We start from the raw sequence: 12,843 nt of genomic DNA on the forward strand, positions 1-12,843 counted from the left end.
TAGTTCCTCTCTGGCTGGACTCGCAGAACAGCAAGGACTAGGGAAAAAAGAGAATTTTGAGTGGCATTCAGCTGTATATTTAAGCATGAATCATCCTCCATCTATTGCAAATGTAGTTGAATTTTCATGAAGGAATATATGAACTTTGGCTACAACAGATGTCATCTTGGAGGGTTGCTTTTTTTTTAATATCTGAATGTAGCCCCAGTATAATAGGCAATATTGGACTTTCATCTTTCACCACTACTAGCTGTAAAATCCAGAGCAGATGATCATTAGCATGCATTACTTGAGAGGTACAGACTCAATGAGTCAGGGTACAGACAAAGAATTAATTGTTGAAGAAATTCAAAAATAATCCATTGAAGAACAGATACTTTTGAGAGTATTGCAGTCTGTCCAGAGTCCAAGGCGCCAGTGCACAGTGAAGGTAGCTGTGGTAATGTGTTGCCCTAAGGCTTCCCTGAAGGGGTGCAGGGAGAATTTGCTGGGAATGCAGTGGCCAGTGGGAACATGGCAGGGGTCTGCAAGGGAGGTGCTGGCAATGTGCTGCAACAGCAGTATGGAGGGTGAGGTTGGATGGTGGGAGCTTCCAGCTCCAGGCTTGAATTTCCATAGAAAAAGGAGTCACTCACTGAGCTGAAAATGGCTGAGGTGGCTGCCGGAGAGGGGATCAAGAGTTGGCCAGAATGCAGGATGCTGGAGGCACCTTTTAACAGGCTGCAGGGGAGCAGGCTTCAGTTTTTGCAGCCCACCAGTATGGACTGAACCACCTGCAAGGGGCGGTGGACTATGGGATGGGCATGCTTGGAGACACACGAAGAAGTGCTGAAGAGGCCATGCTCTGTGACAGCATCCTCTGGCAGCGCCTAGCACCCGGGGGCTGCAGCTGAAACAGAGCCCTTTAGTAGCTCCCTGCATGATTGCCCTTCTGAGCTTTCCTTCAAAACATTTCAGTCTCTTCTGAACAACTGTCTTGGTGGCAGGGCCTAACCTCTGCCACGCTTTCTGGATGCTGGGAGTTCTTTGTTGCTATTATTATTCACCCTGCCCTTTATGCAATGCCAACACTGCTGCTGATTTATCTGCTGTATTTCAGGGCCTTTTTCAAGACACCAGTTTCCTGTGAGAATATTTCTCACTGATTTACATGGGCTGGAGTGGATCAGGCCATTAGGGACAGAAATGGCCACACAACTGGCCTCAGCCTGCAGGCTGCACAGTGAGCTGTGCTGTAAAATATTTCTTAAAGATCTGCCCCAGAGCTCTGGCTTTTGGGAGGAAGAACAGGTCCAGTCAGTGCAGACTGTTTCTCTCTTCACCCGGAGTAATTGTAGGGTCCAAGCGGCCAGGATTTCTTACCACTTTCTTCGATTAGTTCATCACTTTGTAAAGAAATTCTTTTTGACAACCAATCATTTTCGTATGATAATTTTCCACAAATTTCTCCCAACTCTTTCCTGTACTGCATCATCTATGTGCTCTCCAGATTATGCTCTCCAGCTAAATTCCTGTTGCTTTCATGCCTTTTGTAGCTTGGGCAAGTTACAAAAAACTTCCCAGACCAAAACTATCTGAAATCAGACTAATTTAAAAGCTCAGATTCTGCCATCTCATGCTCATACCCACAAAAATGTGCCCCTTAAGCCCATTCATCAGTGGAATTGCCTGGAGGGTGCTGTGCCTGCAGCAGAGCACAGGTAATGCACCAGGACAGTGCGTCTCGGCTGGCTCTGTGGTTGCCTCTGCTCAGCAGACTCCCCTCTGCTTCGCTTAGAGTCCTGGTGCAAAAAGTTTTCCCTATTTGTTTACTAGCTTGGCTCTAGGAGATGCATATGGGTAAGCATCGCAGTTTGGAAGACAGAAATTGGTTCAGTCTGTATGAGTCCTACTCTCAGAAAGCAGAGGAGTGCTTCACGTTGTGTTCACCCCATTAGCTAAGACTACAAGAAGATTATTTTTTTTCCATGGATTTTTTTTCCAAGTACAAGACTCCAGAAATGCCCCACTGACTCCTGACCAAGGGTGGATAATGGACTGTCCTTGAACTCTTGCCAATGGGACAGGGAGCCACAGGGCGTGGGAAGATGTTTCCTCTGTTTGCAGTGTCCCTAGCGATTATTTCTCTGATCTGGAAGTCAAAGTTGCCAGATATTTTTGGTGCCCCTGTTAGAAAGCCGTTGTTTTTACAGACAAGGTTGGTCCTGCCTTAAAACCAAACAGGAGCCTGAAAAAACCTCTAAAGTTGTTTCCCTCAGACAAACCAGAAACTAAGTACTTCTGCAAATGAAGGCTTTCATTGGTCACACTGAGACTTAATGACTTAAGTACAAACATAGAAGTAGGGTGTTAAATGGTGGCCTATTTACTGGTTATTGTTTTCACAGACTATAACTAGTTGACCTTTTCATTGCCTTTCTAAGAGGTTCCTGCCCCATTTCTGCCCCCTGCCTCCTGGCCACTGGTCTCTGCCCTCTCAATTGTGCCAGGGACTGAATCTGTGATCTTTTTATGGCCTGTCTCTAACAGAGGGGACAAAAATCTCCTCCCCCTGTGGCTTTGTGGGAAAGGATGATAACTGGCAGTTACTGTTTGTGCCTAATGCATTACTGCCTGAGCAGTATTTACAAAGGTAACAACCCTGTCTGAAGCTAAAGCAGGGGTGCAGCTAGGAGTGACGAAAATCCTGTCATTAGAGCAAGCATATTAAGAATTTGTTGTCAATTTAATTGTCTCTTGGTGGCACAAAAGACCTAGTGCTAAGAAGGAGACAAGAAGAGTTGTCATATATTACTTTACTGATGGCAAGCTCTGATTTACTCCCTCGGTTAGCAGTTTGCAAAAGAAGGTGTGTTGTGCCCTTCAGAGGATGTATGCAAGCTTTGGTACCTGCCCAGGTTGGTCCTATGGGATAAACAGGTGGTCTGATCCTGCCCCTTAATCTGACCCATGCTAGCTTTCCCTTCCCATCGCAGCAGCTTGGGTATCCGTGCCCTTCCCCTGTCCCTTGCTATTGCAGTTCCTCTCCACAGTGTGAACAAAAGGGAGGTCCGCACCCCCCTAGAAGTGAATGGAGCTGGAACCATTGGCTGGAGACCCTTGAATCCTTCCTTCCTCCAGCACTGTTGTGGGATGGAGGTTCAGAGTCTGCGTTTGGGCTGGGAGAGAATTAGCACCTCGCTCCATGCCCAAGGTATTTGCCTTACAGAATAGTCACAGATGTGGGTTATTTTCTGCTACTAACTAGAAGAATAGCTTTAAAGCTACATGTCACTCTCCCATTTCACTTTTAAGAGACAGTGCTTATTTTTAGAAGAAATTACTCACAAACAGTAGGTTTTCCTGGTCATATCCGCTGATAGAAATGTCTGTATTGCAGATGGCAGCATGTCTAATCCTCATGAGACAAATTTCCTGGAACTGAACAGAAGACAAAGTGTGAATATCACAGCATCATTTAAGTAACTGTGCCTGATTAGTAGAAAATCAGTCAGCAATACAAAGCAATTATTTAAAAAAGCAATGGCTCGGACATCCATTTTAAGTTGCACATAAACAGCTCAATCTTTCTTAAGCTAGTTGCGGCTGCAGAAGCAAAATAGGATAATGAAAACATTGTTTTGAACTGGGAATTAATGAACAAGTTGCTCACTAATCACAGAGATGTTTCTTCACTGGCACAGCTAGATGCCCTCTGGTTTCTTTCCCTTCTTGAACCATTGTAGTAATGAGACAAAATTAAAGCTAGTTTTTTTGCGAATTACTAGCTCTAAATTATCTTGCAAGACAGCAGAAGAACAGGGTCTTGAAGAGTCCTCTGTCCATTTTCACCTTATTCAAGCTGAGTGGACCAGCTACAAGCTTTCATCGATGGGCAATCAAACAACCAGAGAGGAACACTACAGCTCTAATAGGATATGCTTATTAGTGAAAGGCAATGCTCGATGAACAAAAGTCTTTCAGATTAGCCTTTGCTGTAAGGATATTCTAGAAAAAAAAAATTGTGCAAACAAGTTGAGAAAAAAAAGTAGCAGAGAAATAAAACTGAGGTTTTGACTGTCCTGAGAGATCAGGACTATAATGCTGGTGTAAAAGGCTTTTGTATTTACCTTTTAATATTGCTTGATAACTACAAACTCATGAAGAGTAGGAATGAAGAGTACCAAGCATGACCACTGCAGTTGAAAACAAAGTATTAGCCCAGGTGTTGCATTTCAAAGTGATCTACTTTTCAGCGGAAGGTACGTGGGAGTTTTACTAATACAATAAAAAGGAAAAAAAGATTAAATTATGTCTGAGGTAGATATTCTTCATATCTCTAAAAAGACTCAATCCTAAGGTGATTCTAGAATATAGACAAAGCCCATGAGCAAAGAACAATAAAACTCATTAATTTTTTTTGCCTCTCTTCTTTTTTTCCTCTCCATCTGCCCTTCCCAACCCCCCTCACTGTTTAAGTCTAAAGAAAAATAATCTGCATACACTGATAAAAGGAAGGTCAAGACAGAAGCCCCAAAACTGCCAGGAGACACTGAGACCTCTTCCCTTACAGAAATTAGCACAGGGCGATGGAGGGAAAGCTTCACTTCTTTTCTTGTCTCCATTTCAGCAGGTTGGGTGTCTGCCCTTTTAATCCAGCCTATATTTAGTGGAAGGGTCCTGAGACATTTTTTCCTTAGTTGCTCTGCTCTGTATCCTTTCCCATCCTGGAAAGCAGGAGGTGTTTGGGATACCACAGGTGAGCAGGACCACTCCCAGTACATGCATGCTAAAAACTTTTGGCAGCGCAATCTTCTGGCAGAGGAAATAAAACTAATATATATTTATGCAAATCAGTATATTCAGCACAGATAATACATGATCCAAAGACTTTGCTGGGTTTTTTTATGTTTAGTGTAGGTGGGTGGAAGGTTCCTCTGTGCCTGCAATAGAGCAGAAAGGCTAATGGCTCTGGCAGAGAAGGGAGGTAAAATGCACCAAACACGGTGGATGAATCACTGGACCACGGCCCTGAGGAAAACCAGACATCTTAGGGCTGCGCTACCAGGAATGGAGTGGTGCCCTGCTTGTGCATGGGATAGAAGCTGCTATCATTTCTGTTACCTAGTCTGATAAAGGAGATGATAGATAAACAGCTTTTTTACAACTTTTTAAAAGTATTCATATTGTGAGTTACTAAACAACAACTGAGGCCATGTGGAATATGTAGAAATTGTATGAGGCTAAAGTTATTGCACCTTTCTCTGCAAAATAATTTCAGCATCCCTCATACTGTTTGAATTATGTCCTCTGTCACTACAGAGAATTGCAAACATTTGTAGATGTCTCCCTGCATACATCTGTGCATATATTTGCTTATATGAAAGAACCATCTTCAAATGAATTGCTGGTGTTCAGCAGTTCTGGCTGTGGGCTCAGCCTAAAAGGCTGGTGAATCGAAGTCAGGAAAAGAACTAATATTTTTAAGCATGAATGTCTCTTCTCAATGTTTTCTACCACCAGGATATCTCACATTTTAACATACTGTATTTCTGTGGGCTGAAGGCTGGGCAAAGGCACACATGAGAATAATCCTTCAGTGCCTGAGCAAACCACAGCCTGCAGCCAGGAACATGAAGGATGCCTGGTGTATGTTCATCATGCCGGCTTTCCTGGAAGAGGAATATTAAGTTGTCAAACCACTAGCTCTGAAGGCGTGCTGTCAGCTTGCACCTTTAGTGCTACTCGTGTCACTTTAACAGAAAATACTCTATCTAAGCTTTCCGTATTGCATATATGGATCTCTTCTGACCAATGCAATTCACCACCATCAGGAAGAATATATATTCAATCTATCTGGATACAAGCACCAACTGCGAAGGTCTTTATAAAACTCTTTGTGACAAAAAGAGCAAATGACCTCTTTCCAGTCTCTTCTATCGCACTTGCTCTGTACTTTCCCCCCATCTCTTTCCTAGGCATTTATTCATCCTCCAAAGGAATTGGCTTTACTCAGCATTGCCTCCACTGACCCATACAGAAGTATGTGGTGGGCAAGCTTTTGGAAGGAATTCCTCACTTTTAGTAGAAGTTAGTGAAAAGAAGGGGGAATGCCTTTTCATACTTAACTACCAATCTCAGGGAAGATGGAAATAATTTTTCTTTCACCTGCATTGTGCTCTTCCCCAATTGATAGGGAAAGAGCTTCCACACGTGATAGATCCATTTCCATGTTCTTGTAGTAATTTGAAATTAAGGTCCACTCTTTACTTTCCAAAAGGCAGAAATATACCAACAGGCTGATGTGTATGGAGACTATTTTCTTTGCCAGACCAGATCTGCATACAGGCAGAGCAGACTGCCTTCTCGCAGCCTCACCTCCATGGCCTTTGCCGAGTCTCATCCATGGTGGGAAAAGCTGCATTTTGCCTTCCCTGCTGAGAAGCCTTGTGCCCCCTCTTCACATTTCTTATGGAAATGATGAACTCAAACCATGGCACTTCGGAGGCCAGAGTATCTCACTGCTCTTATATAAATGAGATATTACAAGCAGTCTTTCCAGAGGAATGGCAGCTCAGCTAGTCCACAGGTTACCTTACTATGCATTAATCATCTGTGTTTAAATTCCCCTGGCAGTTTGCATCACCATGTGACAGTCTCTGGAAATGAAACCTTTAGTGTCAAAGCATCCCTGAACAACCCTCCGCACGCCTTCGGTGAGTGAATTTGAGTGTTTAGCAAGAGAAGTGACTGCAGAGTTTGTCTCTGACTCCCAAGCCCCAACTTCTACTGCAAAAATTAAATAGGCAGCGAAAAAGACCCACAACTAATGCCACACATAGTTGCCATAAGGATAATAGCTGGCATTTGAGTCTCATTGGCCAGTTAAGGATAGCATCCACGATGCCGGAGAGATTGCCATACCAGGCTCGGGATTTAGAAGCAAGATTAGAGGCAGCTGTTCCTTTATCAGTGTAAAGATGAAAGCTCAGGGTATAAAAATAAAATGCAACTGATCATCATTTTCCTCGGAGGCCATAGACAGCTCCAGCAGCGGCTCTTGCCTCAAGCAGCCGTGGCAGCAGTGTGGCATGCCCACGCTGCCTTTGTGGAGGGCGCTTGGGAGTGCATCCCTCAGCCCTGTGTGGTGGCTGCTGGCATCTTCAGGAGGACCTCCTGGTTGCCACTGCTTTGCAGCTCCCTGGAGGGAAGTATGTCATGGGGGACAGCTGCCCCTGTGGAAAGGCTTTGTTTGGAAGAGCTTTGCTGTTGAATAAACAGCTGTGAGCAATGTTTGGAGCCGGGTTGAAGGGCACTTAATTACTTTTGTTTTAATCTCACAGCATCATTTTTCTGTAGTGAAAAGCATCCGTGTAACTTGCAGGTTGGAGAGAAGCACCTTTCATCATGCTTCCAGCCTCCTTGTTGGAGGTAAACAGAGTGGGGCTGAACTGCTCCATGCCCAAGGTGATCTCACTTGAGTCCTCAGCACTGGGGGACAGCCACCATGGAAATGATGAAAATCATGCTGTATGGGCCAGGGCAGACATGGCTTTTCCTACAAAACCAGAAATGTAACTAACTGTCACAATGCAAACACAAATTGAACTATTAAAAACCAACTGATCCTAATATGCCTTCATCCGCGTGAGCTGTTTTCTTTAGAGCATAATACATCATAACTGTTTCTACAGACCGTCTCTGTATGAGGAGATGAGTACAGAATACAAAACTTGTGGGAAAAAATTTCAAAACCTTAATCCCAGGAAAGGGTACTTTTAAACACTGCCTATAATTTCTGTGGTATTTTATTAAACATTTATTAACATGCCACTGTTTAGAAAAATCAGATTATTCAGACCAAGATAGCATAAAAAATTGTCTTCAGTGGAAAATGTTTTCCCTCTGTGAGTATATCAGCTTACCATCATCAAGTTGTACAGTGAAGCATTTATTGTTGGCCCTCAACATTTGAAATGTTGAATTTGACATCCCCTCTTAAATCCATGCCTTATCCTGTATCACCATACCTTTTTTATCAGCATATACCACTGTTAATCATACGAAATGGTATGCTGATGTAATGTGTTCTTCAAACGTAGATGTAAAGCTAGAAAGATTATGAACATCTAAAAGGGATCATCTTTGGGAAGGGACCAAGCAATGAAAAACTTCATTCCCGAAAGTGACTGCATCAGAAAGTTACGAGCCCCTCAAAACTGTGGACTTTTAACGACACCTTCCTAAACTACTGATGCCTCATTTGTTTTATGTACTGATCATCTGCCTTGAGAATGTATCACCACTAGTCAAAAGTCATAAATATTTCACTGTGTAACTGGGAAGTGCTGGGTTTTTAGACAACTCAATAAATGGTTACCAGATTTTTAGATAATTGACTTTCTTTTAGCTGGCACTTAAGTAATTTATTAAAGCAAAAATGGCAGGATTGTGTTAGGTGATTAAAAGAATGATATTTAAATCCTCATTTTGGTTCAGTTCTTACACTGGTCCTTGTTTACTTCACTTCTGAAAAATCATCAAATCTTTAGTTCCCACTTTTAACAGTATGTGAACTGACATGGCTGAAGTTATAGATTTGGCCATTCTGTAAAGCTCTGGAGCTCTCTGCTCTGCCATTGTTGGACAGCCACACAAAACCAGCGAGTACTTTCTATAAAATACTGGGAAGCTTTGTGGAGTGTGTGTTAATTTCTGGTCTGAACATCAGAACAAGCAGGGAATCAAGCAGAAAACAAAAGGAAAATGTCAAGAGTGAGGAATCTCAGTCACTTAATTCTTCATAGACTCTTTCTTGCTCGTAAATTAGATTTAGCAGAGTGCCTTGGTATGTAAAATATACATGAACGAGAAGTCCCCTAATGGGATCAGCAGTTGTAATTGTCCTCATTTACTTATTGCTTTCAACTAGTTAGAAAATTGCAGGCAGAAGAACAGGATCGTCACTAGAGGACCAGCAGATCTGCTGTGCTCTTTGGCCATGACAGCAACTGTGTTATGTCCTGGGAGAGGTATCACACGAACAAGCAGGGAATCAAAATGTGCCTTCCATTACTGTGGTCCCTGCTCATTTCAATGACCTTGTGCAGTTTAAACAAAGTGAAAATCTATTCGCTTTGTATGCACAGCATGAACAAAAAAATGTACCGTAAACCAGCTGAACTCCCCAGGTTTGATTACCACTTGCATATGTATGCAAATCATCCCAATGATTTCTGTGGAAGTGACACAAAGCAGAAAGGTTACCTACAGTTCATCTTGGAGGGAGCGGGGTTCTTGTCTAATCACCCTGAATAGGTGAAGATACCAAGGCATATCATCTTTCCCACTGGACTGTGCCTGTCCTAATGAGTGCTAGCTTGCTCTTTCTTGGCAGAAAATGGTCTTCCCTGTGCTAAACAGTACATTTAACACCGGCACTCGTCTGGAGCCTAGGGAACGTCAGCTGTGTGCTCTGCCTCGGTTCCTTTCCTGCCAGGTAGACTGGTATATGTGATCAAGACTGCACATCTTAAAATAGCAAGCTGAAGACCATGCTGCTCAGCACTCCAAATGTTAGCTAATTGCCGCAGCAGCCCGGCACACCACACGCCTGGGACCTGGGCTCTGCACTGATTAGGAATTCGCACACACGGGAAAGAGTGTGGGGGAGAAGGACAGCAAGAGACAGTGATAAAGAAAAAGAAGATCAAATCAGACAGGCAAACAGGGAGAGAACAACCAGTAGGTAGAGTTAGGAGCGTCAGGGATGAAGGCAGCAGCTCCCAGAGGATGCACAAGTGTTACAAGCTGGAGGACAGGAGACAAAGGGTTTGATTTCTCCTTGCTTGCACCAGCTACCGCTGCAGTGTGATGCTCCTGCTGGTGCCAATGCACACGGTGGCCACTGAAGAAAAAGACCAGGAGATTACAAGACCGGCCTGTTCAGAGATGACAGCACACCCTCCAATCCAAGAGAGAACCTCCAAGCAAAATGATGGCTTTCAGTGATATGTCAGCCTGGTGGAAGAAACCAGGAAAAATGACAAATGCATCTGCAGAGCCCCGGTGGGAGTCAAACACACACAGCCTCAGCCAGTCACTTGCCTCATGCCCTGCCTTCCCATATGGACAGAGAGCCAACCACACTTTGAGTGTGCATCCTCTCTGGGCTTAGGAATGAGGACGCACACACCTTTCAGGCTTTGTTCAGCCTAAATTTAGGGCTGAAGTCTCTCGAGACCAGGCTTGCTAGATCTCCCACAACTCTGTGATTTCCTGCTCATCCATCCCATACTCACCACAGCATGTTCAAAGCATCTTGAGAAGCTTTTTTCATCTGTCTTGTCAAAGATGTGCTACACACACTTGTAATGTCACACATTGGTGTAACTAGACTCTCACTAATAAATCTTAAAGATAGGCACATAGTATTGAAAGGGGCTTAATTCCCATCTTCAGTCCATTTCTGGTACCTAATATTTAGATTTTTATGTTCTTGAAAAGCATAATCACAAAATTCTTGTTATCTTTCTACTGAGTAAGCCATCATTTTGTTCAGATGTGGGAAGCAGAATAGCCAATGAAGATGTCTATGTTTCCAAGGAGTTGGCCTTGGTGTCTAGAAAATAAAAGAGGCCTGAATAGCTATAAGTTCTCCCCTAAAATTACACTTTGAGAAGCCCTGGCCAATTTTGCTTTATTACAGTGTTTTGCAAGAGTGAAATTGAGCTGCATAAGCACGATGGAGCCGGGAAGTTCTGCCTCACTGAAGAACTCCCCCACGCACCTGTTCTTGTAGGAATGGAGAGAAAACTCTTTTAAGAGATGAAATACGAAGCATGACATCATCAGAAGTATCTCGCTTGCTCACATAAGCTATGAGCAGGTTACAGTTACCTAGCAACTCCTGCAAGCAGCTCACTTCAGTGGCAAAGCTTCAGGGTTTAAGTGGCAGACGCGTACCTGGCTCTAAAGCTCTGCTCTATTCATCGGCAGAACCCGGTGTTCAGTGGCAGAAATCAGAAAAAAGCTGGGAATAATTAAAGACCTCTATTGCAGCTTCTGAAGCGAAGCTCTTTGGGGGCCCACCCTGTTGTGGGACTGGATGGTAGATGACAGGCTTTTTCTCCAGCAGAGTCCACTCTGAAAGGCAAGCTAGGACATGCTGGTGAGACAAACAGGTAAGCAAGAGACTACAGTGACCGTCTCATAGATCTGCAAGGGTTGCTTTTAGATGACACTGGATGCCAATGTCCATAAATTTCCCTCTGCAGCTCTGTATTGATCCTACTCGCATGTGTCCAGCTAACACACGTGTTCTAGGAAGGCAGCTGGTTTTAATTGGAAAGCACCAAGCATGGAAGAATCGACTGTCTCCCATGTTCTGCAGCAGACATCTGCAAGCCTCCCTGGGAGCGGCTGCGCAGGAAAAACAGTGCAGAAAAGCCTGAACAAACCTTTGTATAAATTGTATAACCGCTCCATAGACTTCAAAGCCATTGCCACTGACTTGGTCAAGTGAATTATATATTTATTTGTCTTCACATTTGCAAAGAAGAACTGCAACTTTACTTGCCTTTTCCAATGCATTTTGGCATATCCTGAGCCATTCACACAGTCAGGATTTCACGCGGATTTGCCACATACATTGGCATCTGCAGAGAAAGGAGACACCTCCCATTTCTATATGTCAGTGTCCAAACTGTCTCATTTATGGGGGAGCTAAGAGATAGTCAAAGTCTGCAGCAGAGAAGGGGTGAACTGATAGCACTCTATACTCAGTAGCTGAGGAAACACAAATTGTGTGAGCATAGTATAATGTAATATGTGATATTATTTATAATCTCATCGGGCTTTTTGTGACTTCAACGCTTCCTCTTCAGATTGTCATAGATTTATTTCTCCATGACAGTCATAGCTTCTATTTAATATTAAGGTGCTTTTCATTTTTCTTGTTGAAACACTGCAATTCTAGGAAATCCATCTATCACTTAGGTGTCTAGCCCTTTTGATGGACTGTTCTCAGTCAATCCTTTCATTAAAAAAGAGGTGAGTCGTGATGTTCCTTCTCCTAATATTTTCGTCACACTCTCCTCTCCTGCAAGCCTGTCCTCTGTTACAGGATATTGCAGTCTTGATTAAGATAGGGCCTGTGATGGAGTGATAAACACAGATGTAGATAAACTTCCCAGAGCAGGGCAGAGCAGCATGGAAGAGAAGCCCTGTGTGTGGTGGTCCAGGCCCACTATGGGCACCTGCTGACACTGTTCCTGCTTGCCCACAGGTGTCTGGGGACCACCCATGGCTGGCGTAGATGGGTATACCTCCCTGTAAGAGGAGGGCTGTTTTGTTTTGCAGTAGTACCTGTGTAAAAATAAGCTGTATCATTACGGGGCTCTGGTGGATGTGTTTGGAGTCATATAAAAGAGGTGGATGAAGAGGAAGGAAACCATACCCTGACCATGAAACCCAGGGGATCGGGTCTGTATTTCACCACAGCCAGCTCACAGCTGCATCGCTGCTATTTTGATGTCTTTCTTTGGGGGGAAAAAAAAAAAAAAAGGGATTTGCTCTGCATCTACAGATGTTACTCCTCTGTCTACTGCTGTGGCATTAGTGTATCTGGAAAAGCTTAGTCATCCCACCCCCGCCCCACCCTCCACCAAATGTTACACAGGTTTATATGAACAGTCTGAGGACCAGGAGTGAGGTGAGCTATTCATGAACACAGTGGCTAACCTTTACCAGTTTTCTTCTCGTTAGTAGCTTCATAGGTGAACTTCTGTCAAGGAGCAGGTGAATGGTCCACCCATTACCATATCACTAATTCTTCCATTCTCCAAGACTGTAGAGGAAGATGAT

General features: G+C 43.7%; 1 protein-coding gene across 1 annotated transcript in view; it reads right to left on the reverse strand.

Moving 5' to 3' along the window:
* LARS2 (leucyl-tRNA synthetase 2, mitochondrial) overlaps positions 1-12,843 on the reverse strand; it is a 145,655-nt gene that overhangs the window by 106,108 nt on the left and 26,704 nt on the right. The window contains exon 2 of the mRNA XM_074840562.1: positions 3,328-3,420. The gene's annotated coding sequence lies outside the window, so the exon portion shown is untranslated. The remainder of the gene's footprint in view (positions 1-3,327; positions 3,421-12,843) is intronic.

Source organism: Strix aluco, chromosome 1, assembly GCF_031877795.1.
Source record: "Strix aluco isolate bStrAlu1 chromosome 1, bStrAlu1.hap1, whole genome shotgun sequence".
In the NCBI taxonomy this organism is placed as follows: domain Eukaryota; kingdom Metazoa; phylum Chordata; class Aves; order Strigiformes; family Strigidae; genus Strix; species Strix aluco.